Raw genomic sequence first — 24,915 nt, forward strand, 5'->3', positions numbered from 1 at the left:
TCGACTTACAACTTTGCATCAATCAGTGAAAGCAGATATTACCATGGCCTGCAAGAGGTGAAACTGCACAAGTCAGGACAGAGGAAGCAAACAGTTTCATAACTTTACCTACAGGAACAGAGCAAAGGCATATCAGTGGGGAAGGGGACAGGTATGAGGCCAACAGAAAGAAGGTGTAATCATTGAAAAGAAAAACCACAACCAAGATCATCCAGGATTGAGAATCACCAGCGAACCATGGGGCAAAACCACAGCAACGTAATATCCTTGGAAAGAAAGTCAATAGAAACTTGGGTTTTCTGCTCCGATCCTGATGCAAAAGAAGAAGTAAAAACAAAGTTCGACAGCCACCCAGGAGAATATTACTCACACCGACAGAAGGGAGAGAGTGGAATATCCTCAAACTCAGAAAGAGATCAGAACAAGATGGGGGAGATTGGCCAAGGCACCTCAGAGATGAGGGGCAGATGTAGAGATATGAAAATGAAAATCGCTTATTGACACAAATAGGCTTCAAATGAAGTTACTGTGAAAAGCCCCTAGTCGCCACATTCCGGCACCTGTTTGGGAGGCTGGTACAGGAATTGAACCATGCTGCTGGCCTGCCTTGGTCTGCTTTAAAAGCCAGCGATTTAGCCCAGTGAGCTAAACCAGCCCCTGTAAGTATCATAGGGGTAAAGACTTGGCGAGGAGATGTAAAGGGTTAACGGCTGCAGATTAACAGCACAGTAGCACAATGGTTAGCACAGTCATTTCACAGCTCCTGAGTCCCAGGTTCGATTCCCGGCTTGAGCCACTGACTGTGTGGAGTCTGCACGCTCTCCCCGTGTCTGTCTGGGTTTCCTCCGGGTGCTCTGGTTTCCTCCCACAGTCCAAAGATGTGCAGGGTAGATGGATTGGCCGTGCTAAATTGCCTTTAGTGTCCTAAAAAGGTTAGTTGGGGTTACGGGGATAGGGTAGAGGTGTGGGCATGGGTGAGGTGCTTTTTCCAAGGTCCAGTGCACTCGATGGGACAAATGGTCTCCTTCTGCACGGTAAATTCTATAATTCTATGATTCTATGAGGTAGGGTTGTGGGGATAGGGTGGGTAAGTGGGCCTAGGTAGGATGCTCTTTCAGGGTGTCAGTGCAGACTCAATGGGCAGAAAGGCCTCCTTCTGCACTGGAGGGGTTCTATGATACTATAAACATCAAAAACACATGAGGCTGATGTAATGATGATGCAGCATCACATGTCTGAGGAACAGAAATCTAGAGCAAGGGGAAATTTCAACCTCGTGCGGACGTCCCAATATGTACATCGTTGTTGTAAATGAAAGAATAATGGTCTTAACAAACTGCAGTCTCAAGCAGCTTATTTTGGGAGCCCCAAAGAACCCGAATGCATGATGAGACAGTGGGCGGAATTTTCGCCAGCTACACTGCCGGCCTTTCTCACCATGTTGTCCAGCACTTAGCAGAACTTTGCACGGGGACAATCCCGTCCCAGGATCTCACCAGCAAGGTTCTCGGTTTTGGGTCCTCGTGGGATTGTGCACTCGTGTCCAGCCAGCCTCTGTCTAGGTCAATGTGCATCCTGTAACCAACATCACTAAAAACTGATCGAATGGACACTTGGACCTTTCTTATAGAACATTACAGCGCAGTACAAGCCCTTCGGCCCTCGATGTTGTGCCGACCTGTGAAACCACTCTAAAGCCCATCTACACTATTCCTTTATTGTCCATATGTCTATCCAATGACCATTTGAATGTCCTTCGTGTTGGCGAGTCCACTACTGTTGCAGGCAGGGCATTCCACACCCTTACTACTCTCTGAGTAAAGAACCTACCTCTGACATCTGTCTTCTATCTATCTCCCCTCAATTTAAAGGTATGTACCCTCGTGCCAGACATCACCATCCGAGGAAAAAGGCTCTCACTGTCCACCCTATCCAATCCTCTGATCATCTTGTATACCTCAATTAAGTCACCTCTTAACCTTCTTCTCTCTAACGAAAACAGCCTCAAGTCCCTCAGCCTTTCCTCATAAGATCTTCCCTCCATATGCGGCAACATTCTGGTAAATCTCCTCTGCACCCTTTCCAATGCTTCCACATCCTTCCTATAATGCGGCGACCAGAATTGCACGCAATACTCCAAATGCGGCCGCACCAGAATGTTGTATAGCTGCAACATGACCTCATGGCTCCGAAACTCAATCCCTCTACCAATAAAAGCTACCACACCGTACTCCTTCCTAACAACCCTCTCAACCTGGGTGGCAACTTTCAGGGATCTATGTACATGGACACCGAGATCTCTCTGCTCATCCACACTGCCAAGAATCTTACCATTAGCCCAGTACTCAGTCTTCCTGTTATTCCTTCCAAAATGAATCACCTCACACTTTTCTGCATTAAACTCCATTTGCCACCTCTCAGCCCAGCGCTGCAGCTTATCTATGTCCCTCTGTAACTTGCAACATCCTTCCACACTGTCCACAACTCCACCGACTTTAGTGTCATCTGCAAATTTACTCACCCATCCTTCTACACCCTCCTCCAGGTCATTTATAAAAATGACAAACAGCAGTGGCCCCAAAACAGATCCTTGTGCTACACCACTAGTAACTGGACTCCAGTCTGAACATTTCCCATCAACCACCACCCTTTGTCTTCTTCCAGCTAGCCAATTTCTGATCCAAACTGCTAAATCACCCTGAATCCCATGCCTCCGTATTTTCTGCAGTAGCCTACCATGGGGGACCTTATCAAACGCTTTACTGAAATCCATATACACCACATCAACTGCTTTACCCTCATCCACCAGTTTGGTCACCTTCCCAAAGAACTCAATAAAGTTTGTGAGGCACGACCTACCCTTCACAAAACCGTGTTGACTATCTCTAATCAAATTATTCCTTTCGAGATGATTATACATCCTATCTCTTATAAACCTTTCCAAGATTTTTCCCACAACAGAAGTAAGGCTCATTGGTCTATAGTTACCGGGGTTATCTCTACTCCCTTTCTTGAACTAGGGGACAACATTTGCTATCCTCCAGTCTTCTGGCACGATTCCTGTAGACAAAGATGACTTAAAGATCAAGGCCAAAGTCTCAGCAATCTCCTCCCTAGCTTCCCAGAGGATCCGAGGATAAATCCATCCGGCCCAGGTGACTTACCTATTTTCACACTTTCCAGAATTGCTAACACCTCCTCCTTATGAACCTCAAGCCCTTCTAGTCTAGTAGCCTGAATCTCAGTATTCTCCGCGACAACATTGTCTTTTTCCTGTGTGAACACTGACGAAAAATATTCATTTAGCACGTCTCCTATATCCTCGGACTCCAAGCACAACTTCCTACTACTGTCCTTGACTGGCCCTACTCTTACCCTAGTCGTTCTTTTATTCCTGACATATCTATAGAAAGCTTTAGGGTTATGCTTGATCCTACCTGGAAAGACTTCTCATGTCCCCTCTGGCTCTTCTTAGCTCTCTCTTTCGGTCCTTCCTAGCTAACTTGTAACTCTCGAGCGCACTAACTGAACCTTCATGTCTCATCTTTACATAAGTCTCCTTTTTCCTCTTGACAAGTGTTTCGACTGCTTTAGTAAACCACGGTTCCCTCACTCGACCACTTCCTCCCTGCCTGACAGGTACATACTTATCAAGGACACGCAGTAGCTGTTCGTTGAACAAGCTCCACATTTCCATTGTGCCCATCCCCTGCAGTTTTCCTCTCCATTCGATGTATCCTAAGCCTTGCCTCATTGCATCATGATTGCCTTTCCCCCAAATATAACACTTGCCCTGCGGTATAGACCTATCCCTTTCCATCACAAAAGTAAATGTAATCGAATTGTGGTCACTATCACCAAAGTGCTCACCTACCTCTAAATCTAACACCTGTCCTGGTTCATTACCCAGTACCAAATCCAATATGGCCTCGCCTCTCGTTGTCCTATCTATATACTGTGTCAGGAAACCCTCCTGCACACATCTAATGTACTCGAACTATAACGTTTCCAGTCAATATTTGGAAAGTTAAAGTCCCCCATAACAACTACCCTGTTGCTTTCGCTCCTATCCAGAATCATCTTTGCAATCCTCTCCTCTACATCTCTGGAACTTTTCGGAGGCCTATAGAAAACCCCTAACAGGGTGACCTTTCCTTTCCTGTTTCTAACCTCAGCCCATACTACCTCAGTAGACGAGTCCTCATCAAACGTCCTTTCTGCCACCGTAATGCTGTCTTTGACTAACAATGCCACCCCTCCCCCTCTTTTACCACCTTCCCTGAGCTTACTGAAATATCTAAATCCCGGCACCTGCAACAACCATTCCTGTCCCTGCTCTATCCATGTCTCCGAAATGGCCACAACACCGAAGTCCCAGGTACCAACCCATGCCGCAAGATGGGAATAGAGGGATACGGACCCAGGAAGTGTAGAAGATTGTAGTTTAGTCGGGCAGCATGATCGGCACGGGCTTGGAGGGCCGAAGGGCCTGTTCCTGTGCTATACATTTCTTTGTTCTTTGTTCTTTGTTCACCCACCTTATTCCGGATGCTCCTGGCATTGAAGAAGACACACTTTAAACCACCTTCCTGCCTGCCGGTACACTCCTGCAACTTTGAAACCCTACTCATGACCTCACTACTCTCAACCTCCTGGATACTGGAGCTACAATTCAGGTTCCCAAGCCCCTGCTGAACTAGTTTAAACCCTCCCGAAGAGCATTAGCCAATTTCCCCCCCAGAATATTGGTACCCCTCTGGTCCAGGTGTAGACCATCCCATTTGTAGAGGGCCCACCGACCCCAGAATGAGCCCCAATTATCCAGAAATCTGAAACTCTCCCTCCTGCACCATCCCTGTAGCCATGTGTTCAACTCCTCTCTCTCCCTATTCCTCGTCTCGCTATCACGTGGCACGAGTAACAACCCAGAGATAATAACTCTGTTTGTCCTAGATCTAAGTTTCCACCCTAGCTCCCTGAATTCCTGCCTTACATCCCCATCCCTTTTCCTACCTATGTCGTTGGTACCTATGTGGACCAAGACTTGGGGCTGCTCCCCCTCCCCCTTAAGGATCCCGAAAACATGATCCGAGACATCACGCAACCTGGCACCTGGGAGGCAACACACCAACCGTGAGTTTCTCTCGTTCCCACAGAATCTCCTATCTATCCCCCTAACTATGGGTTCTCCAATGACTAATGCTCTACTCCTCTCCCCCCTTCCCTTCTGAGCAACAGGGACAGTCTCTGTGCCAGACCTGTACCCCATGGCTTAACCCTGGTAAGTTGTCCCCCCCAACAGTATCCAAAGTGGTATACTTGTTACTAAGGGGAACGGCCACAAGGGATCCCTGTACTGACTGCTTCCTCCCAGCCCCTCTCACTGTCACCCACCTATCTTTATTCTTCGGAGTAACTACATTCCTGAAGCTTCTATCTATGACCAACTCTGCCTCCCGAATGATCCAAAGTTCTTCCAACTCCAGCTCCAGTTCCCTAACGCGGTTTCTGAGGAGCTGGAGATGGGTGCACGTCCCACAGATGAAATCAGCAGGGTCACTGACTGCGTCCCTCACCTCACACATTCTGCAGGAGGAACATTGCACTACCTTCCCTGTCATCCCCTCTAGATTAAAAAAAAAGAAAGAAAGAGCTTACCTGTTATTCACTCCCCTTCTCAGCAAGCACTCACTCAGCAACCTCTGCGCCCCGCACGATAACACCTAAAGGGAAAATAAATAAAAACTACTTACCAGTCACCAGCCAATCCCTTAATCCACGGTTCAACTTTCCACTTCTACCTGCCCTCGAGCCTTCCTCTTGTGGTTATTGTGGGAGCTTGCTGTGTGTAAATAGACTGCCTGGAATAAAACAACAACGACACTTCAAATGGACTTTATGGGTTTGAAGGAGCTCTGGGGGGACTTGAAAGGCGTTATATAAATGCAGGTATTTATGGTGTTGCTGCAACCAGGGAAACGCAAGTCTGCACATGCAATATTATCATCCTGACCAGGGACTCCTCAATCCCATTCCCATCGATTTCAATGGAAGATCCTCGCAAGTCAATACTGGAAAGTGTACTGCTAACCCAATCTGGCCTGATGAGATTCTGACTAATTAGCCTCTAAAGGTTGGGGCTGCCGAGGGCACTTTTCTTTTTGTCTGACTGGGCATGGGCCCTGATGCGGCTGGTGACTGTTTCTATCTCCTGACATAACAATGTTGCTGTAGCTGTCGACACAGAACATACAAGGCAACCTGAATTAATTTCACCTTTGTTTCGATGTCAAAGACCAAAAAGCGTTGAGGAAGGAATGCAATCAATTCACGTGGGCCAAATGTCCTGCTTCTCTGCCCCGTGTTGGATGTAATTCTGTTGACAATATCACAGCAAACTAAAACTGTCAGCCACAATTTAATTTGTATTGTTTTAAACGGCACGTTCAAATGCAGATTAAATTTACCTGATAAATTCGGACTGATTTGCAGCCAGTAATTCAACAAAATCGCTTTCCAATTTCCTTCATATATTTATGTTTGAGCACATTTCTCAGTTTTTAAAGGTCCTTTTGTCACTGCTGTGGCATCATCAAATCCATCATTGCACAGGGATTTCTCCCTGGACAGCAGGTGAATAAAATAAGGATTTCTCTAAGGCTCAAGGCTGAAGTCACTTGTCAAGTCTGGCAGGTAAGTGTAATTGAGAAATCCTGCTGGGATTAGGCTCATGTGGGATTTATCATTGTTATTTATAGATCCTTTAATGTTCTTACCGACAGAAACCTGAATTTAAAAGTGATCTGAGGATGGAACATTTCACTGCTGCGATCTTTTTCTTCAGCTCCGCATCAATCAATTGTTGTTATGATGGCGAATGGGATGCGATATCTCATCCATCATTTCCTTGTCGGACACGGCTGTGGATTAAGTGATGATGTGGTTCTGTAAGTGACAGTGCTTAACACAATCAGTTAGTGTTTGCCTTTGTTGTTTCTTCGTCGGTAAGCGGATCAAATCTAAAGAGGGGCAGGGTGAAGGGATAGAAGCGACAGGAATGTCCAGCTGGACGAAGGAAAGCCCGGAATTTTATCATGGGCAGTACATTCCCTCGGAGGAGCTCCCACTCTGTCTCCGTGACTTCACTCAAGCTGCACACCAATGGAATTTTACATCATGTTTCTCGGGAAACTGCAAATAATTGCATGGCGATGATCCCAAATTAAGTTTCAACCCAGAGCACTTTTTAAAGAAGGTGGTTTTATTCTGCCTCTCCTTTCCCGAGTGCGTTGTTTCACACTGGGCTCAGTTCCATATGAATGCAACTTCTATTTCTGCTTCTCAAACTGTCAACAGAGGAATTCTGAAACGACAGGCGGACTCAAGTCCATCCAGTTCTGCTAGTAACAGCTGGGGAGGCAGTGGAGCAGTGGTATTGTCACTAGACGAGTGATCCAATGGCCCAGGATAATGCTTTGAGGGCCTGCGTTCGAATCCCACCATGGCAGATGGTGAAATCTAGATTCAATGAAAATCTGGAAACCGTTGTAGTCCACCAAAGGAAGGAAAGAAATCTGCTGTTCTTGCCTGGTCTGGCCTAACGTGACTCTAGATCCACAGCGATGGGCTATATTAATGATGGCTCAGCCAGTGATACCCATAATCTCATGACAAAGAGAATGGCATGGACTTTCCCAAACTCTGGATCCTTGTAAAACAGGATGAGAGGTTTATTAAGGGTGTTGCTCATACAGTCAAGATGGTGATGTGCCCAAAACCCACGCAAACACTCTGCTGACGTCACTACACATCGTGTGACACAGAAGCAATAAAATATATTCCCAAAGACAAAACTCCCGCCCTCATTAGTGCAACAGCAATTGACATTTATACAACAGATCCCCCGATATGTTAATTCTATACATATATACAATTCAATAAGGCAGTCTCTGTGGTCTATTCCTTTTTGATAGAATTTGCCATTCTTGAACTCGACTACTTGCAGCCTCAGGAGTGTCCTCATTCCTCTCGGTCGATGGTACTTCTTGAGTAGTTACTCCAATATCTGTCACTATAGGCATTGAAATGTCCTCAGAAACAGAATCTGAACTTGTCACTGCCTCTGGTCTCCATTCAAAGTCTCGCTCTCCAGATCTTTTAAAGGTGAAACCTCTTGAGAGGTCTCTGCAAACTCACTTCAGGCAGCGAGTAACGGATCCGCATGACATTGCCAAACTTTTTTATCATTCGCCTGTACGGTGTATGATATTGGACTGTCTTTGCTGGGATCACAGCTGGTACCAATTCTTGTTGGTGGTGTAGCTCCTAGCTAACACTTTCTCCCTGCTTGAAAACTCGTTTTTAGAGATTTTCTCCCTCCCAACAATTTCTGTTTGTTGTTGGCATTTGACAATCTCTGAAGTATCAGGTGCAGTTCGCAAAACAAACTGCGTTCATATTCTCCTCTCGAACAACAGCATTGCCGGTGATCTTTACATGGTAACATGCACAGTGTTTCGGTAAGATATTTGAAATTTGTTTAATCTTCTTGATCCGACCGTAGTGGGTCAGATTTCAAACAATGGCGAGACAGAGTACAAAAATGAGACCGAGAATCTGGTGAACTGGTGCGACGACAATAATCTCTCCCTCAAAGTCAACAAAACGAAGGAGATTGAGATCGACGTCAGGAAGTGTAGAGGAGAACATGCCCCAATCTACGTCAATGGGAACGAAGTAGAAAGGGTCGAGAGCTTCAAGTTTTTAGGTGTCCAGATCACCAGCAACCTGTCCTGGTCCCCCCATGCCGACACTATAGTTAAGAAAGCCCACCAACGACTCTACATTCTCAGAAGACTAAGGAAATTTGGCATGTCAGCTACGACTCTCACCAACTTTTACAGATGCACCATAGAAAGCATTCTTTCTGGTTGTATCATAGCTTGGGATGGTTCCTGCTCATCCCAAGACCGCAGGAAACTACAAAAGGTTGTGAATGTAGCCCAGTCCATCACGCAAACCAGCCTCCCATCGATTGACTGTCTATAATTCCCGCTGTCTTGGAAAGGCAACCAGTATAATTAAGGACCGCACGCACCCCGGACATACCCTCTTCCCCCTTCTTCCGTCAGGAAAAAGATACAAACGTTTGAGGTCAGGTACCAGCCGACTCAAGAACAGCTTCTTCCCTACTGCCATCAGACTTTTGAATGGACCTACCTCGTATTAAGTTGATCTTTTATCTCCACCCTCGTTATGACTGTAACATTACATTCTGTCATCTCTCTTTCCTCCCCTATGTACGGTATGCATTGTTTGTACAGCATGTAGGAAACAACACTTTTGACTGCATACTAATACATGTGACAATAATAAATCAAACCAAATCAAAATAATGACACCTGGGGAGCGATTCTCCGACCCCCCACTGGGTCGGAGAATCGCCGGGGGCCGGCGTGAATCCCGTCCCCGCCGTGTCGTGAATTCTCCGCCACCGGATATTCGGCGGGGGCGGGAATCCTCGCCGGTCGGCGGGAATCCCCGGCGATTCTCTGGTCCGCGATGGGCCGAAGCCCCGCCGCTGTCAACCCACGCCAGCCGGCATGGATTGAACCACCTTTGGGATGGCGGGACATGGCGGCGCGGGCGGGCTCTGGGGTCCTGGGGGGGGCGCGGGGCAATCTGGCCCCGGGGGGTGCCCCCACGGTGGCCTGGCCCGCGATCGGGGCCCACCGATCCACGTGTGGGCCTGTGCCGTGGGGGCACTCTTTTCCTTCCGCCTTCGCCACGGTCTCCACTATGGCGGAGGCGGAAGAGACCCCCTCCACTGCGCATGCGCGGGGATGCCGTGAGTGGCCACTGACGCACCCACGCATGCGCCGCCCGGCAAAGTCATTTCCGCGCCGGCTGGCGGGGCACCAAATGCCTTTCCCGCCAGCTGGCGGGGCAGAAATCAGTCCGGCGCGGGCCTAGCCCCTCAAGGTAAGGGCACGGCCCCTCAAGATGTGGAGAATTCCGCACCTTTGGGGCGGCGCGATGCCGGACGGATTCGCGCTGTTTTTGCCGCCGGTCGGCGGACATCGCGCCAATTATGGAGAATCCCGCCCCTGGTCCTTCAAAGTTTGATAGAATGCTTTAATGATTGCACTAAACATTCAGCCAATCCATTCGTTGTTGGACGATATGGAGGTGACTTGTAATGATGGAAACCGTTCTCTTGTAGTTCTGAAACTCCTTCGAAATAAACGATGTATCATTATCACTGACAATCTGCTCCAGCGTTCCAAATTTTGCAAAAATTTCTTCTCGTTTGGCCTGCTCAGTCATCTTTGACTTCATTATCGCGACTTCTGGCCATTTTGAGTGCGTGTCCACAATCACTAAGAGCATGTGACCCTCCAGTGGGCCAGCATAATCGATGTGTATTCTCTGCCATGGCTGTGTCGGACATTCCCATGGATGTAATGATTGTAATGGTGGAATGTTCCTTAGTTTTGCACAAGATTGGCATTGTCCAACTTTCTCTTCAATTGGAGCATCTAATCCTGGCCACCAAAAATAACTGTGTGCCAATCCTGCATCCTCACCACTCCAGCACGGGGGAATAATCACATGGATTCCCCACAATAGAACTCCATTCTGCGCTGTCAACTCAAGTCTTCAAGTGATGTCGGGCTTGAGGTCTGGATGTTTCCTATAAACGTCTGACAGCGTTCCTTTTTGGACCAGGTCCATCACCTTCCCCATCACTGGATCAGTTCTTGTGTATCTGTGAACCTGAGGTGAAGTCACAGGTGCACCATCCACCAGCGAGAAATACAAAATATTGACAAAATGTTCTGCAGGGTTCTGCTCAACTTGTAACGGTAATTGTGACATATCATCAGCATTTCCATGCTGCTCAGACTTGCAATAATAATAATAATCTTTATTAGCCGGGGCAGCAAGGTGGCGCAGTGGTTAAATAATTGGGTACTCTAATTTCTTTTTTAAATAATCTTTATTATTGTCACAAGTAAGCTTACATTAACACTGCAATGAAGTTACTGTGAAAATCCCCTCGTCGCCACACTCCGGCGCCTGTTCGGGTACACAGGGGGAGAATTCAGAATGTCCAATTCACCTAATAGCACGTCTTTCGGGACTTGTAAATGTGTGCTGACAATATCAGAGGGATTCTATGATTTCTATGAATATCAATGACCATCTTTGCAGTCTACTAGCTGCCAAAGAAGGTCTACCTTTATACAGCCCAAAGATTGTAGTCAAGGGTCGACAATCCATCAAAAGGGTAAAATGACATTGTAATGGTAATGGTGGAACCTTCTTACACAGAAACTAATGCTCAAAGCTTCTTTTTCCAGCTGAGTGAAATTCATTTTGGCACGATGGCACAGAGGCTAGCACTGATGCCTCACAGCACCAGAGATCCGTGTTCAATTCCGGCCTCAGGTGACTGTGTGGAGTTTGCACACTCTCCCCGTGTCTGCGTGGGTTTCCTCCGGGTGCTCCGGTTTCCTCCCACAGTCCAAAGATGTGCAGGTTAGGTGGATTGGCCCTGATAAATTGTCCCTTAGTGTCCAACGGTTAGGTGGGGTTACTGGGTTACAGCGATAGGGTCGAGCCATGCACCTAGGTAGGGTGCTCTTTCCAAGGGTCGGTGCAGACTCGATGGGCCGAATGGCCTCCTCTGCACTGCAGAGATTTTATGACTCTACTCTATGATTTCTGCACTCGTAAAAGTGCAGATGAAGAGTTCATCTGCTGGACAAAGATTTAGAAGTTTATAAACCTGACTGGACATAATTATGTGCCCAAGGACAATAACATCCTGTTGAATGGGATACTTATCTTTTCATGCATCAGAATAACACCATTGGATGGTGTAATGTCAAATGTTACGCAATGATATCAGGAGATACGGAAGTCTGAGAACACGCACGAACAGACTCAAAAACAGCTTCTTCCCCGCTGTTACCAGACTCCTAAATGACCCTCTTATGGACTGACCTCATTAACACTACACCCTGTCTGCTTCATCCGATGCCGGTGCTTATGTAGTTACATTGTATATGTTGTGTTGCCCTATTATGTATTTTCTTTTATTCCCTTTTCTTCCCATGTACTTAATGATCTGTTGAGCTGCTCGCAGGAAAATACTTTTCACTGTACCTCGGTACAGGTGACAATAAACAAATCCAATCCAATCAGAGCGTTTCACAGGCTTTTATGGAGTTCACCATTGTACCTGTTTGAGCAGCACCTTGCCTTGTAAATAAACCCCTTGCACTATGTTAGGCAAATTTGACTCTTCGTCTTTGTGGCTCCAATAAAGAACATAAGAAATGAGAAACTGGCAAAGGGCTCTGTGCCGAAAAATAAAAATGGGAGCTTTCGACAACGCTTTTGTGAGACAGAAGAAGGGATCACCAACAGAGTCCCGGTCCATTCACCATTGGGAGTGAGGTCAGGTGAAATATCATCGCCTTCCAAGGCGGAATCATCATTGTAACAAATAACTCTCAAACAAATATTTGGACACCGTACAGTTTGTAGCCAGGTGACAGTGAATCATCCGGTCGATTGCGACAGCTGCGAGTGCAACAAAAATGTTATCAGATGACTAAGTTACTGGTGGTGATTTAACCTGAGGATCACCACACCTCAGGCGAGGGACAAGGTTGTGAAGCCTAACCTCAGCCGGTACGGGAGCCGGTTTAGCTAACTTGGCCAGACAGCTGGTTTGTGATGCAGAGCAAGGCCAGCAGCGTGGGTGTAGTGGGTGGAGCTTTGGAGACTGCACCTGAGGTATTCAAATGGGCGACGGGAACCTGAACCTCTGAGCTGGCCACTCTGCGGCCCACTGCCCGGGAATCGACAGCGAGGCGCAGAAACAGCTGGTCTGCTTGTGCGCTGTGAGTTTGTCTGCTTCAAACAGAGAGAAAATAAACATCAGGATGAGGGCGGAGTAGCACAGATCAGGGAACTGAAATCCAAAACTGGCCAGAGGGAAAAGCACCATGGATGCGTTTGATGATGAGAAGGAGACATGGAGCTTTTATGAGGAAACAATTCCAATTCAGACACCAGCAGTCCTGCCCACTGACACCTTTCTCAACTCAGTTGGGAGGGAAACATGTTGCAACAGAGTTTATTACACCACCTAAACCTGGAAACAAGTCACATGATGAGTTAACGACTGTCTTGCAAAAATATTCCTCTCCCCGTCCACTATTAATAGCTTCAAGATTCTGCCTTCGCCATTGTTAACTGGAGGAAGGGGAAACCATTTTGCAATTTGCTGCATCATTGCAAAAGCTGCAAAGTACTGAGAATGTGGGCAGACTTTGGATGATACACTTCGCGACCGATTAGTTTGCAGCCTCAGGAATTAAGCCACCCAAAGGAAATTGTTGACTGAAGAGGCATTAACCCTAAAATCTGATATAGAAATTGCAACGTCTATGAAACTTGCTGCGAGTTTGCTGATTGGAGTTTGAGCTAAAGTCCGTCATCTGGAGTCTGTGAAAAGCAGGTCCGCCAGGAACCTACCAGGTCATCGCTGCAACCAGGTGGGACATGTGGCTGGAGGTTGTTGGAGCCAGGAGAACAAATGTAAAAATTGTGGTAAAGTTGGTCACATTGCCAAGGCAGGTTGGTTACTTTCAGCACAAAGGAAGTGTATCAAGAAAAATACTGCAAAGTCTTCAGGGTTAATTTAACTGTTAAGCGATCCAACTGAAGACTCACCAAGTACCAAAGTGGCAAGTAAGTTTAAGGAATGTAAACCCAGCTTTCCAGCAGTGCAAGGAGACCAGCAACAATGTTGGGTCTATCCAAAATTAATTGGGAACTCTGTTAAGATGGGAGTGGATACGGACGCTGCAGCATCACCAACACCTGAATCACGAGACCGTCAGAAATTGAAATTTTTGCCAGTATGACCATCTGATATGGTCGTGAGGACAGATACTGAGGAGGTTATGTCGCTGAAGGACTTCACTAAGGTGACTTTGAAAGTTAACAAGCGGAAAGTGTTGATCCATTGTTCAAGGAAACCTTCCAGCATTGTTTGGGAGATCTTGGTTAAGAATTAAGCTAAACCAGGCTATTGTGAACCAACTTGTTGATTCTACGAATGATCTTTCATCACTTCTGGGAAATGAAAGGTAATTGAGGAGTCACTTGGATCCATGTCTGGGGTTGAAGCGAAACTTAGGCACGAGCTAAGTGTTTAAAAATGTGTACCGTACACTAAGCTATTCAACCTAAAGTGGGAGAAGAACTCGAGAGGCTACTGAAGACAGGGTTCACGGTGTCTGTTATTAGCAGCGCTTTTTAAAATCTTCTGTGTTTTTAAACATTAACCACATCAAAGAGATGTTAGTGCACTAAGTGTATTCCAATTACTCACAGTTACTCACGTTTTACTGCACTTAACCCTCTTTGATGTGATCAATGTTTACAAACTTAGGCCACTGAAGCATGAAGGGATATGAATGGATCAAAGCTGCAGGTGTTTTTTACAAACTGTCAATCACATACCACTACTCGAAACCTATGAGTGGCCTTCAGTTAGTGGATCTGTGGGAACGAGCCACTCTCCTTTAAGGATTGGACATGTGGAATTGCAAGGTACATCAGCTATAATGCATTCCACTGCCCCCGTCTGGACTGCTCTCTAGCTTCCAGATGGGGTGCCTTTACTGGGAGGGGTCCATACGTGGCGGTCTGTGGAGGGGGTTCCTTTAGGCAGGGGGTCCCTGTGGAAAGCCAGCCCATTACAGGAGACCATATGGGTCGTTCCCCCTATTACAGGGGTATCCTGTGGGGGTCCCCCTATTACAGGGGTCCCTTTGGGGGCATGGGGGTGGTCAGCTCGAGGAGGCAATGGCAGGCAGTGCGTTGTTGGGGTGTTGGCCCTCGGATGGGCTAGGATGATCTCAGCAATTGTGACCCTGGGTGGTGGGGATCGCGGTGGGCCAAGGCTCGCTCGGCCTACTGCTCGGTTCGCCACGTCAGGTTCACGATTTCTGAGACCAGAAGTGATCCGTGCCCACATGATTCCAGGCCACGGGGACTGGTGAATCATGGGAGGTCGGAACAAAGGGCGCCAGGCCCACTAAATAGATACAAAGGGGTCATTACAACCCATTTTCATTTGTTTACATTCGCCCCCCCCCCCCTCCTCCCCCCAACTCCCCCTACGGTGTACATGGTGGAACTTGTTCACGCTGCCTGCGAGGGGTCGCAGCATGGTTTTTGGGTCGTGGCCTGACACCGACCCCGATCCCCCCCCCCGCCCAATTCTCTATCCTCTTGGGGAGTGCATTCCAGTTGAGCCGAGATGCCGATTACCTTCCCATGAATTTTATTTTGTTTAAAACGAGGCGGAACAGAGTCACAGGACCACTAATTTGTTTCAACGAGAAGAAAAAAATCAGTTATTAAACATGAAAAAATTGGATTCCTATACAATTCTCCATAACTTCCCCCCCCCTTAGTTTAACGATGACAAACAGGTTTTAGGAATAATATGAATCACAAAGTACATCTTAAGCTGCAATGATCTCATTCACACAAAAAGTCCCCTTTAAGCAGACAGGATGATTGTTGTCGGAACTGCTTTCACAGAAACTCCGCGACCCAGGTATCAATTTCCACAGTTATTTCAACTTGCATTCCATAGGCTGTAGTAAAATGTCACAAAACTGAAAATCACTTCAGATACCTTCTGATATCTCAGCCTTCTCAGGAAATCTATCTTCATTTCTCTAGTTTCCTTAACTAACTGCTCTCCAGATCCCTGCACTTGTTTTCTTAACCATTGCTACATGGTATGGCTTTTCTTCTCGCAACGCTGAGAGAGATGTTCCCTCTCCAACTCTCTAAGCCAACCACTTCTCGCAGAGCTGTAATGGTTGCCTTCACTCTCACTCCCTATCCTCAACTGCCCTGGCTTCCAGTCAAAACTAAGAACAAAGGAAAGCCCTTCCCTCTGGAATGTGGCCTCCTGTTGCGAAGTACTGACTTACTTCTATTTATTTTTCACACTGTAACGGTCTCTAACCACAATAGGGCCACAGTTGGAATTGAACCAACTCCCACACATTGTCCAGCATGAATCTAACTCTTGGTTTTACCCTTCTAGGCACAAAAATATTAAATTAAACCCACTTAAATCTATACCTAATTTCTAATGTTTACCAATACAAATCTAATTCCCTTAAAAATACCTTTGTTTTCCAAACTGGTTACATCAGTTGATGCAAACTGCACATATTATGAGTCTAGCGGCCAAGTGATTATGTTACTGGACTAGTTGCCCAGCAGCCTGAACTAATGATCTGGAAATATATAAGTTCAGATCCCACCATGGCAATTGGGAAATTTAAATTCAATCAATTAAATCAATCTGCAATAATAAACGTTATTACCAGTCATGGCTGATTGAGAAGCAACCCGATTGTTGTTAAAAACCCAGCTGGCTCACTCATGTTTCTTCCACTGCACAGTAGCACAGTGGTTAACACAGTTGCTTCACCGCTCCAGAGTCCCAGGTTCGATTCCCAGCTTGGGTCACTGTCTGTACGGAGTCTGCACGTCCTCCCTGTGTGTGCGTGGGTTTCCTCCGGGCGCTCCGGTTTCCTCCCACAGTCCAATGGTGTGCAGATTAGGTGGATTGGCCATGCTAAATTGCTCTTAGGGTCCAAAAAGGTTAGTTGGGGTTACTGCGTTACGGGGATAGGTTAGAAGTGTGGGCTTAAATGGGGTGCTCTTTCCAAGAGCTGGTGCAGACTCGATCGGCCAAAAGGCCTCCTTCTGCACTGTAAATTCTATGATTCTGGAAGGAACCCTGCTACCTGAACTCAGTCCGTGCCACATTTGGCTCCATATCCGCAGAAATCTTCTCAGCAAATTGTCACAAACACCTGCTACAAGAAGCTAAAACCCTCACAACTAAAGCAGTGGCTGACCACCACTTCTCAAGGGCAATTAGGGATGGGCAATAAATGGCGCTCTTGCCAGCGATGCATGTTCCCCCTGAATACATTCAAGCAGAACAGGCACAATAATATCCCATTCTGCTAGATTGAGTCCTCAGAACTGTTTCTGAAAACTCACCACTATTCTTAGAATTCCCCCTATATCGAAAAGGGCCGACATTCTAAATGGTGATCAGGGGTTCTCACTCCCTGACTCCGATGCAAGCTTCAGTGGGTGCTATTCAGGTCGAACTATATTTTCAAGTTATACCCCGGTATAACCCATACCTTCACCGAAGATTTCATCGACTTACCACTTAGTAGCATCGATCCTAGCATTGCTAAGTAAGTAAAATCGACTAATAACCACTGTTTCAGGTTAAAACTTTTAAGTTATTTTATTATTATATATTTTTTCCTCTTTTTAAAAGATGCAATTACTGTCTTCATAGAAAAGTAAAAAGATCTTGCTTCTGGATCCTTCTGGTTGGTTGAAGGGACCTTCAGGCCCAACTTGACAATCAATCTTCTTTTTAAAATCTGGTCTTCTTTAGATGTATTTGCTGGTTAGCTCAGTTGCTGTGTCCTATCTTTCCCATGTACCGAGATATGAGAGCTGGCTCTGAGCTGACTTTGCCTACTCTTTAAATTCTAGTCTTTCTTCGATGTATTAGTTATTTTAGCTAGGCTGCTCTGCCCTGTCTCGTTCCCATGACCGAGCTGATTGTAATCTTACTCTAGCTGCTTGTTCCTTCTCTGCTTCTCTCTCTCTCCCTCTGAGTTCTGGTTCTCATTTTGGTAGTTCCTGCTCTGGTCTCTCGGTTTATATTCGCTTTCTAACAATTACGTTTTTATGATGTAATTGTAAAGTAACTCTTATTTTCTTTGATTGTAAAATGTATCTTTTGATCTAAATCTTTTAATCCAACTAAGTATTCATTTTGACATGACTTCATCTTATAGATCTGATTACATTGTTTCCTTTGTGATGTTCAAAATGCTTTGGTTTCAAGAGGTGTTACTTTTAATTCCTGTCATTTCTATAGTTTTATTTTCCAATTGAGTCCTCAGCTCAATTTTGACTTTGACTTTGGCTTTGAATTATGTTTCTCGTAGACTGATAACCTCCAGTTTTCTTTAATTTACCTGGTATTAGCAAATTTTCACACCTAGAATTATCACCAAATTCAACTGAACCTCATCCATTCTTTTTCAGATCCTTACTAAGACAGTTACTTTCAATGAAGGTGTGAGCCATTGTTTTTGGCTTCATTCAAAATCCTGTTTGTCTTGTTTGCTAAGCCTGCTTGACCAAGGCTATCTGCATTTTACAATCCTTCACTGGCAGCTGCTGTTAACCCTTTGTGAGACCTTTCCCCATATCCTCTCATGTTTCTCTCAGACCAGATATTGCCAGACTTCCATGTTTCAAATGACACATCTTTCCATATTTTCAATAACAGAACCCATCACGTTCCTGTATGGAAACCTTTGTACTGTTTCATGACCTACCTTATCTTATACATATTCTTTGAGTCCAACTAAAGAGGGAGGTTGATAACTTGCACGATCCAGGCAAAAGCTCCTTGATCTGTTGGAAAATCATGCTGAGTTAGTCTTCTCAATACAGTAAAATGTCTAAATAAACATGTGTAAATGTTCTAAGTTATATATTTGAGCGGTTGTTTTGTCAATCCAAATGCTGGGCAGTAATTAAACTCGGTGTTTGCCTTGTTCCAATTTCTCAGATGGGTCTATGCAGCCATGAAGAGATTTTGAATTTGAGCATTTTGTCCCCCACACTATTGGGGAAGTGATAATATAGTGAAGCTGTGGTTATATCCGTTGAGGCAATCTCAGCCTCCTCCTGAGGTCCACAGCATCCCAAAAGCTAATCTTCAGTCAATTTGATTCACTCCACGTGACATCAAGAAATGACCAAGGCACTGGATACTGCAAAGGCTATGGGCCCTGACAACATTCGGCAATAGTACTGAAGACTTCTGCTCCAGAACTTGCCGCATCCCTAGCCAAGTTGTTCCAGTACAGCTACAACACTGGCATCTACCCGGCAATGTGGAAAATTGCCCAGTATGTCCTGCCCACAAAAGTCAGGACAAAACCTGGCTAATTACTGCCCCTACTCTCAAGCAACATAAAAGTGATGGTTGGGAGCATCAACAGTGCTATCAAATGGCACTTACTTAGCAATACTGCTCAGTTTAGGTTCCACCAGGGTCACTCAGCTCCTGACCTCATTACAACCTTGGTTCAAACATGGACAAAAAAGCTGGACTTAAGAGGAGAGGTGAGAGTGACTTCCCTTGACATCAAGGTAGCATTTTACCAAGTGTGGCATCAAAGAGCCCTAGGAAATGGACTCTCCGCTGGTTGGAGTCATGCCTAGCACAAAGGAAGATGGTTGTGGGTTATTGGAGGTCAATCATCTTAGTCCCAGATATCTTGGCAGGAGTTCCTCAGGGTAGTGTCCCAAACCCAAACCCTTCAGCTGCTTCATCAATGACCTTCCCTTTATCATAAGGTAAAAAGTGGGGATGTTCGCTGATGACTGCAGAATGTTTAGCACCATTCATGAATCCTCAGCTACTGAAGCAGTCCATGTGCAACAATGAGTCTTGGGCTGACAAGTAGCAAGTTACATTCATGCCACACAAGTACCAAGTAATGGCCACCACCGGTGCAAGATAATCCAACCATCTCCCGTTGACACTCAATGATATTATCATTGCTAAATCACTGACGAGCAACATCCCTGGGAGTTATCATTGACCAGAAACTGAACCGAACTAAATATACAAATAATGTGGCCACAAGAGCAGGTCAGGAGCTAAGAATCCTGCAGTGAGTAACTCACCTCCTGACTTCCCAAAGTCCATCCATCTTTCACCCACCAAGTCAGGAGTATTTTGGAACACTCTCCACTTGCCTAGATAAGGGAAGCTTGAACAATTCTCAAGAAGGTTGACATCATCCAGGACAAAGCAGCCCACTTTATTGGCATCTCATCCACAAACATTCACTCCCTTCACCACTGATGCACAGTGCCAGACGTGTGCACCATCTACAAGATGCAATGCAGGAAATCACCAATGCTCCTTTTTCAGCACCTTTTAAGCGCGTGGCTCTACCACCTAGAAGGACAAGGGCAGCTGTGGCATGGGAACCCCACTACCTGCAATACCCCTTCCAAGTCACTTACCATCCTGACTGTGAACTATATCGCCATTCCTTCACTGTTGTTGTGTCAAAATCTTGGAAACTCACTGCCCAACAGCACAGTGGGTGTACCTACACCCCATGGACTGCAGCAGTTCAAGACGGCAACTCACCACCACCTTCTCATCGGCAATAGGTTCTTGGGCAGGCCAGTGACGTCCACATTCTGTGAACTAATAAAAAGGAAGTAGATGCGACTTAGGGGAAGAAATTCCACATATTTTTACCCATCATTAATTATCAAACAAAATTCAAGGGCAATCTTCCACATCTGACCTTACCCAGAGGGGTCCGGGTTTCAAATTGAGAAGCGGGATATCGGGATATCTGGATTGTTTCAACAGATGCCCTGTTGAAACAAATGTTGGAAGCCTTGCATGTAAGCAGTTCGAACTGATTTCAAATGGGTCTTTCGTTCTCTTTGTTCCATGTCATGAGCTTAAAATGACTGATCAAAAAAAGCCACACAAGTAGAACATTTTAAAGTAGTTTTATTTCTATGGGGTAGGAGGGCCCTGCCATAAATCAATGCTAACCCTGTCTCTCAATTGCCCCCTGCTGCTCCTTCCTGCCCCTCAACATCACTAACCATCTTTGACCTACCTGTGGACAAGCTGGCTATTGGAAGTGATTGGAATTGTTCAGGCTCTCATTGGCATGACGATTAGGCTTGGAGGAAATCCAGATTTCTAATTGGCAGTCACCTCTTTCATTCAGCTGACAGTCAAATTTGACATGTATCACTCATTGGGCATATGTTTAGAGGGCACGGTTTTCGCATGGGAAAGCAGCACGCCCTGAATTCCCCTCCAGCCCAAATACAAGAGATACCAAAGTCTGAGAACACGCGCAAACAGATTCAAAAACAGCTTCTTCCCTGCTGTTAACAGACTCCTAAACAACCCCCTTATGGACTGACCTGATTAATACTACACCACAGAATGCTTTACCCGATGCTGGTGTCTATGTATTTACATTGTGTACCTTGTTGCCCTATTATGTATTTTCTTTTTCTTTTCTTTTATTTTAATGATCTGTTTGAGCTGCTCGCAGAAAAATACTTTTCACTGTACCTCAGACAGTAAACAAATCCAATCCAATCCAGCCCCACCTCCCTTGCTGGATAGCCCAGGCTATTTTCAGTCTTAGACAATGATAGAATCAAGACTATTACTTCACTCTCACTGGGATGTTGAGGGGAAATGTTACCAAAGTTGCTACTCCTAATTGATATTCAGCACCTCCCCGCTGGACAGTGCGTGAAGCATTGGCATCAGGTGAAGCGAAGTGGGATTAAGATTAGAATGATTTGTGATCCTTTTCTTTCACCCTCACCCATCTTTCCCCCACTCTGAGTTTTGGACCTCGGCCTCACAGATGAGGAGTGGCCGTTGTAGCAGAGGGAATGACAGAGTACAGGAAGAGATTGAGGCCATTAATTATGCTGGAGTCTGCCCTGTTGGTCAATTAAATCACAGTTGATCTGTGTCTTAGCTCTATATCAGGTGGTGTCACTCGCACCCTGAGAAAGGCTTAGGGTTCAAGTGCCACCCCTGACACTTGAGCATTAAATTTAGGATGATACTTACGTGCAGTACTGAGGGAGTGCTGTGCTGTCTATTTAATGAGATGTTGAAACCGATATCCAGCCCGCTCTCTCTGGTGGGCATAAAAGATCCCATGGCACTATTTTGGGAAAATGCCAACATGTGCTCCCTGGTGCACTGACAAACATTTAATAATAATCTTTTATTAGTGTCACAAGTCGGCTTACATTAACACTGCAATGAAGTTACTGTGAAAATCTCCTAGTCGCCACATTCCAGCGTCTGTTCGGGTACACTGAGGGAGAATTCAGAATGTACAATTCACAATGTACAATGAGAGGAAATTGGAGCACCGGGAGGAAACCCACGCAGACACGGGAAGAACGTGCAGACTCCGCACAGACAGTGACCCAAGCCGGGAATCGAACCCGGGTCCCTGGCGCTGTGAAGCAACAGTGCTAACCATTGTGTCACTGTATCACCCCATTCATCCCACACCCAACATTCTTAAAAACAGATGATCTGGTTGTTAACACTTTGCTGAGTGTGGGATCTTGCAGGGTATGTTTTGGCCACTATGTATCCTGCACCGTAGCAATGGCAACACTTCAAAAGAGATTTATTGGCTGTAAAGCACATGAGGGGGGTGGGGGTGGGTGGGGGAGGGGGGGGGGCGAGGATGTGAATGGCACCATGTAAACATTTTAAACTCTACAACCAAGTTTACCTCCTGATTCACTTAGCAGACACAACTCAAGAGACCAACAAAAGCCAGTGACTTCGTAGGAGGAGAAGAGAAAATTGAAGCAAAAAATATGAATCTAATCTCAAGGTCAGGGATCAGGACTAATTTATTCAAGCTTTGCTTGTGTCGTAAGGGGAATGAATGGAAAGTGATTTTAGCACAATGGAATTCTGCATGGGATCGACATTCTGCTTGAATGAGGAGAAATGAGTGAAAAGTCATCTGGCGCATTAAGGCTTGATATAATTGGAGGAATTGAATAGGATGTAATTTGGTGCATTAAAATTGATACAAAGGAGAAATGATTGTTCACAATGCAATTCAAATAAAATGGATCAAACTTGTGGTCAGATCAGGTGGGTATTTATCGTGAGCTCACTGTATTAACACTTTGAGATTCTCAAGAATGTTTTAAACGAAACAAAACAACACTGGTCGCCTTGACAACCGGGGCGTCATTTTTTTTTTTCTTGCTCTGCAAAGGGTTTTGGCAGAGGAGTTTGCGAGTTTCACTCTTTCTCTTTCCCCCTGTTCTTTGCTGCCTTTTCACTCCAAACACAATGATGCTATTCTGCAGTGGCCTCCGAGTCTGTCGGGAGCCTCGGGGTATTTTCCATTTGTTGAGTGTATCTGCTCCGTTCCAACGCAGTGGTCAGTCAGCTAATGGGATGGATGCCCACTGGCATGTTAACCATCAAATCCAGTCAAGATGCCAAAGCACATTAATGGGAAACATGGAGAATGCACAGACAGTCCATTGTCAGCATAAAGGTCGATGGCAATCATCAGTATTCATCTGTCAAAAGCCGATGACATTATCACTAAATATAGGCCCTTTGCTAACTAGCGTTCCGATGTTTAAAGAAGCTGTAGGAATGAACTTACGTACAAAAGCCATTGATATACATTTGTTTCTGCCAAAGAAACAGATGAAACGGACAGGAAAAGATAAAGTAAAGATTAAGATGTAATCAGGGTCTGGAGCTATTCCTGCACTTGTTTAGTTGCAGACAATGGCGATGGAGACTTCACGCAAAGGAGGTAGTTACAGAGCTTGACTATGTTCAGTAAAGATAAAAACTAAATTCTTATGTAAGAGCCATGGGGCTGGATTGTCCAATTCTGAGGCTACGTCCGGAGGACGTGTCTAGTTTTACGATGAAAAAATCGGCAAAGTCCCAGCACCGACCCTCCGACCGGGTGAGGGGCCAGGAGTCGCGCATCGCAAAACACACGACCTTCACAAAATAAACAGCCGGAGCATTGCCGGTTCCGTGGCCGCGCACGGCGACAGCCTGCCGTACAACATGGCGCCGGCCGCGCGCGGACCTGACCCGCCAGACAGTGCCCCCCTGGACACCCCCTTGCCACCCCGGGCTAACCCCCACAGTGCCCCAACCCTCGCCGAAGGCCCCCCCCCCCCCCACCGTCCCGTCCCCCGTCCCTGCCCCCCCCCCCCCGGCTAGCAGCACGGCTCCCCACCGACTGTGGTAGTACTGGACACAGTCCGTAGCCGCCACGCCGGGTTCCCGACCACTGAGACCACACGTCAACCGCGCGGTCGGGGACTCGGCCCATCGGGGACGGAGCATCGGAGGAGGGCCTTCAAGTAACGCCCTGAGGCCGTCTCAATGGCGTGCGGCATACTCCTCGAGTATGCTGTTTTGGAAGGGGCGGAGCATCCAAAAACAGGCACTGCCCCGATTCAATCGTAAAAAGAGATTCTCCGCTCAATCGGCGATTACGAAATCAGCGTCAGCGAGCGGAGAATCCCGCCCATGACTTGTAAGTCAATAGAGATACAGCTGATACATATTTGAAATTGACGCCTTGCTGAAAAGCTGGTAAAATCTTCACATTTGGGCAGACGTTTCCGCGAGGTTACCCTGTTTAAGCACCATTCACTTGAAGTTGACCAAACCAATGCAAAAGAGAGTGGAATTTCAAGCACAAGATACATTCAGCGCACATCGAGTTTCCGTGATCTTCTGCAATGGTTTGAAAACACACACTGCTGGTGGCCAGTTACACACACAAAAGTGTCCATGCCCCCAGAATGAATTAATCATCACAGTGAGCTTCCACCAATTCGAATCATTTAGGGGCCTTTAAAAAGGCTCGAACAGTTACATTTGTTTGGCCGCAGGAAAGCTAAGAGGCACATTTAAAAAGCTTTTGAGCACTGTTGCTTTACAGAGCCAGGACTCGGGTTTGATTTTGATTCCCGGCTTGGGTCACTGTCTGTGCGAAATCTGCACGTTCTCCCCGTGTCTGCGTGGGTTTCCTCCGGGTGCTCCGGTTTCCTCCCACATGTCCTGAAAGACGTGCTGTTAGGTGAATTGGACATTCTATATTCTCCCTCTGTGTACCCGAACAGGCGCCGGAATATGGCGACTGGGGG

Source organism: Scyliorhinus torazame, chromosome 7 (genome assembly GCF_047496885.1).
Source record: "Scyliorhinus torazame isolate Kashiwa2021f chromosome 7, sScyTor2.1, whole genome shotgun sequence".
Taxonomy (NCBI): Eukaryota; Metazoa; Chordata; class Chondrichthyes; order Carcharhiniformes; family Scyliorhinidae; genus Scyliorhinus; species Scyliorhinus torazame.